The sequence below is a fragment of the Myotis davidii genome, unplaced genomic scaffold (genome assembly GCF_000327345.1).
Source record: "Myotis davidii unplaced genomic scaffold, ASM32734v1 scaffold72, whole genome shotgun sequence".
NCBI lineage: Eukaryota > Metazoa > Chordata > Mammalia > Chiroptera > Vespertilionidae > Myotis > Myotis davidii.
In genome coordinates this window covers 1,406,298-1,411,646 of record NW_006284618.1, presented here as the reverse complement: position 1 = coordinate 1,411,646, position 5,349 = coordinate 1,406,298, and the positions used below count along the sequence as shown (strand labels likewise).

At 39.2% G+C, this 5,349-nt stretch overlaps 1 protein-coding gene across 1 annotated transcript in view; it reads left to right on the top strand.

Moving 5' to 3' along the window:
* Nucleotides 1–5,349, top strand: part of CACUL1 (CDK2 associated cullin domain 1) — a 79,928-nt gene that overhangs the window by 6,538 nt on the left and 68,041 nt on the right. The gene's annotated exons all lie outside the window — the stretch shown is intronic.

Sequence of the window (5,349 nt, the reverse complement as noted above, 5' to 3'; positions counted from 1 at the left end):
GTCCCCGCCTCTCTCCGCCCCCCCTGTTGGGTGCCTGCGGCCCCGGCGTCTAGGGTTACCTGGCCTAGAGCGGAGCCCGGTGCGCGCAGCCCGACTTCCACGGACGCGAGCCTCCCGCCGCCGGCTGTCACTCAGCGCGAGGAAGCGCTTCTCTCCTCCGCACCCCCTCGAAGTTTCACTCTCACGCGGGAGAGGACGATCAGGCAGCTTGAGTTTCCGTCGGGAGAGGCCTTCCGTCTTTTTATTATTATTATTACTATTACTATTTTTGCAGCCAGAGAGGAAAATCTGGCACCTTGTGTTCTTGTGCTGGTAGCCAGTCTGTGTTAAACAAGTTGGGGGTTAGGAAGCGGACCGGATCCGCGCCTGTCCTCTCCCCTCCGGTGTCTGTGCACCTTCTGCATCCGAGGAGGAGATGCGGGAGGTGCTCGTGGAGTGAGCCCGGGCAGCGGGCGCGGTGGCATCCGTCCCGACGCCGGTAATCGGTAACATTCTGGTCCAAGTCCGCACTGGTCAGAGGAAGCCGCGCAGCATGTGTCCAGATCCAAACTTGGGTTTCGTGTTGGACTTCCGTTGTAGCGATGTGCCTTCCCGTGCTGTTGCAGGCAGGGAATGTTAAGACCAAAGTCTGGAATCCGAAACTGCCCCAGTCGGGAGGTATGCTTACAGAGTTGGGGGGGGGAGTGTTTTTGCTTTGAGCGGGTCAATGTGAAAATTGACCATCACAGGCAGGTTTTTCTCTTCTATTAATAACTGCAGTTTTTGAATGGCATCTGGTAAAGCAACTGGAGATTGCGTTTCTAGTTACTAATTTTGTCAAACTGCACCAGGAATTGTCCAGGTAGCATTGCAGACAAGGATTACCTTGATTCAGCTAGATGATCACTGCCTTACACTTTTGTGTGTGTGTGTGTGTATGGGAACAGCTCATAACCTTACCTCGCATTCATGTGTAGGTATGGTTGGTAAGATCTGTATTTGATGTTTCTCTGTTGTGCATGCACGAGAGGAATAGTTGTATGTACAGTTTGTGTGTTGAAATCTGTGTGGTGAAAGTAGACCTTGGACAGAGTGGCAGGGTGACTTACCTACATGCTGGAGGAAGCTTGCTTTAGTGCGAACACAGTTCTGTGAAGAGTTCAGAAAACAACATAAAAAAGCAGAAATTAGTGAAATTAAGGAACAAATGACTTGCTAAACCAAAAGATTGTTCTTTGAAGATTAATAAGCTTAGACAGACCTGTGTTTAACAAGATTGATCAAGGAAAATAGATTGCAAATAAAGTAAGTGAAAGTGGAAATAACTACAAACAGATTTAAAACCTAATTTTATGAATTTCTATAGGTTAATAAATTTGAAAGCCTAGATGAAATGTATAAATACTTAGAAAACTATAAACTCTGAAAGTTGGTAACAGAAGAAAAAGATAGCTTGAACTGCTTAATAAATATTTAACAATCTGAAATGGTAGTTAAAGACCTCCCCTTTCAAAAACTCTGGACCCAGATAATGTTATAAGTGAGTTGCATTGAACTTTTAGATACTAATACTTAATTCATTTTTACAAGTTGTTTTGGGAAATAGAAAAAAAAAGAGAGATGCCAAGTTCATTTTATGAGGTTAGTGAAATCTTGGTTCTAAAATTAGGTAGGGATAGTATCAGAAAATTAGAGATCTGTTGCACTTATTAGCAAAGATATGAAAATCCTACACAATATACTAGCTTTCAACACTGTTGAGGTCCAACAGTGTGTTAAAAAAATAATGATTTATAGAGTTTGTTTTAGAAATGTAAGCATGGTTTAACATTTATCTATTAATGTAATTTACCTCATTAATAGGCCAAAAGAAAAATCATGATTATCTTGATACCATAAAATTATTTAATAAGATCGAGCTCAAAATACAAGATAACTGTGTAAATGTCATTACCAAAAAGCTACAACAAATAATACTTAATAGAGAAATTTTAGATACATTCGCTTCAAGGTGGGTAATAAGGATACCTCCATCACTATTACTGTTTAACATGATAAGAAAGGTCCTGGTTAACACTATTATAAAGGGAAAATAGGTATAAGGATAGGAAGGGAAATAATGAAACTCATTATTTGCGGATAATATCACCCAGAAGAGTTAAAATCAAGAGAGGAACTATTAGGAGTTTAGCAGGGTTGGTGGATTAAAGATTAGTCTACAAAAGTTAATAGCATTTACTACACTAGCAATCAAAGGTAAATATTGTATAAAATATTAGGAACAAAATTATAAAGTCTCTAGGAAGTAACCCAAGAATACATAAAACTTTTAAGGAGAAACTTTAATAAGGAACTAGAACAGGACCTAAATAAATAGAAAAACTTTACAAATTCTTGGGATAAGATTACTTATAAGAATGTCAGTTTTCTCCATTCTTAACATATAAATTTAAAGTGCTGTCAAAATTCCAGTTGGTTTATCTGACAGACTCAGTCCTCCAAATCTAAAATTTATATGGCAGGCAGGATAAAGCTTGTGAATAGCTAAATCAGTCTTAAAGGTGTGCTTTAATTGGACTTGCCTAGCAGAATTTAAAATACTCTTTCAAAGTGGTAGTAATAAAAACTAGTGTAAGAACAAAACAACAACAAAAAAATGGACGGGGGAACAGTGGAGACTTCCTGTATATATATGTTCAGAACTTAAAGGTGGCATCGTAAGTCACTGGAGAAAGGAGTGATGTTGTTAGGGAGAGTGGTTCACTACGTGAAGAACAAACCTACCACCACAAACAGGATGAACTCTGGATAAATTAAAGATCTAAATGCGAAAGGAACAACTGTAAAATTGGCCAGAGTCACTGTGGACTAGGTCATGAAAGATCGCTGGAGTGTCGGTGTAGCTGTGAGCTATGATGGTGAAAGTGTACTTTTGAGCTGGTAGGTGAAAACAGCTTCTGGTGGTCTGTTTTGGAATAGATTTTTAAAAAATCATATGTTAGTTTGGTCGAGGCTTACTAGATGCCAGTTACTGTGTTTTGTTTCTGTAAAGAGATCATACCTGGAACGGCAGCTATAATTGTAGTCACCTGATTGGATTCACTATACATCCTTCAAGATCTGTCTCCCCTGCACTGGCCAAATAGGCTAGTGAAATCAGAATGCCATATAGGCACCACCCCTGTATCTTTCAAGTCTTGGGAAGATGGTTCCTCTGCAGTTTCCTCAGGGATATACTTTAGGTTTATTATTTGGTAGGAGGGGGCACATCTAAGGGGGTTTACTTGTCCCTCCCTATACTGATGGCCCTAACTCACCCCTGAGGTTGGAGACGAGACCTGGAACTTGGGGTTTGGCAGCTACAAACTCTCATACCTCTAACCTTACTTTCCAGAACCAACAGCAGCTGCAGTATATCCTTTCCTCGCTGTGACCTTCCAAGTCTCACTCAGGTGTAATTATTCAGTTTAACTTTCCTTTCTATGTTAGTCAGTTTTCTATGACGATAATCACCAAATCTCAGGAGCATACAGAACAACAAAGGTTTATTTCCTGCGCATGTTATGTTAGTGGCTGACAGTTGACTGTGGCTCCTCACAAGTCATCTCATTCTGAAGAGCAGCTCTTTTCTGGGTCCTGTCATTCTAGGCAGAGGCAAAGAGAAGAGTGGCCAGAAACACAATGGGTTTTACAGCTTCTGCTCAGATGTTGCAAATGTCACATGTGCTCATTGTCCAAACATGAAACAGAAGAGAATGGTTCCGTCTGAATGTGTTGGGGGGTGGGGACAAGGGGACTAAGGTATGAGGATAAAAGGCAAAGAATGGATGGATGTAGGGAGCAAGGACGGAAAGGAAGGAAGAATCTTGCATTGATTGATCGATCATACTGTGCCGTGATCTCTTGAGAATTATTAACTCAGTGCACCCAAAATTTCTATTTTCCAGTATTTTAAATTGAACTCAGTGAAATTATTATTTCTTTAAATTTGTGGTTCGAAAATGTGTTCAATATTGACTGTTGAATTGAATGAAATTAACTGATTTTTATTACATCATAAATAAATTTGCCCTTTACTTGATCAGGCCCTGCCAGTTTTCATATTGGTAGATTGTTTTACAACGGATCAGTTAATATATTCAGGTCTTAAAATACACACTGTTTGCAGCATCTGTGGTGGTTATTCGGCATCTTGCCTTCCGGGTTAGTGGGAGTTGTGCTGCAGCGAGCATCCCGATGCTATTGATCGACTGGCTGCATTCTGGAATCTTACTGGGGATCTTGTCTTGCCATTTTTTTTGATATGTATTACACAGAGTGGCATTGATGAAACTGTAAGAGAAAGACATTGTAACGTTTATGTAAGTGCCAGTCTCAAATCCCTAAAGAGAATGAATGCTGTTTACTTCCCCTTTAAACTGTCACACTATAAGTTGTAGACCATTGTAATCACATTTTTAACTGTTAAGTGTTATATAAAAAAATACTGTTGATAGCCTTCTGTAATATGTCTTGACAGGGCAAGCTGGCCTTTATTTTTCTTACACTTTTGTGGACATTTGGCTATTAACCTCTGTAGATAGACTTATAGAGATATGTAATTTGTAGTTGCAGGTGTGCTGTCTAGACATCTGAATGGCATTTTACTCAACAAATATTTATTCTGTATGCCAAGGTAACAGAATAGCCTCTGGTGATGAATGGAGACACAGTTTAGTGTAGGAGATGATGGACAGGTATTATAATTAAATGGTAAAGTTATGTATGTATATGGTAGCATAGAGGAAACAGAACATTTATAAAAATGAATAGAAGTTTGTCAGGAGAATTGAGGATGACTTGAAGAGACTTTCTTGCAGAGGAAGCAGGCTGTGCCTAAGATCCATGTTAGAGGTAGGATTTTCTTCTATAGGAGCCACTGAAGGATGTCAAGGAAGTCAACCAAGTGAAATTTGTCTTAGTGTGTTAGTTTAGATGAGAAAGAAGAGAGTTTGGAGACCTAAAGACTAGTTAGTGGGTTGTAATTATTATCGTCTAGACAAGAGATGAAGGCTTGAACAACACATACAGCAAACATGTCAAACTCAAAGGCTAACATGGGCCAAATAAACAAGGTTTAAGTTTATGCGGGCTGCAAAAAAACAAAAGCTTCAATTTTCATAGAAACGTAGGTTTATTTCGATAGAGACATGCTGAATACAAAGGGCTGAAATAAATGAGTAATCGTTAACATAAAATAACAGAACATTTTAATAAAAATTAATATCTTTTCTTGAACATTAACTTAGCAGACACTGAATAACTGCACAAATTAATAAGCATAATGCAAATATACCTATTTTTCTTGTTCTCCGAATGCAAAATATTTCC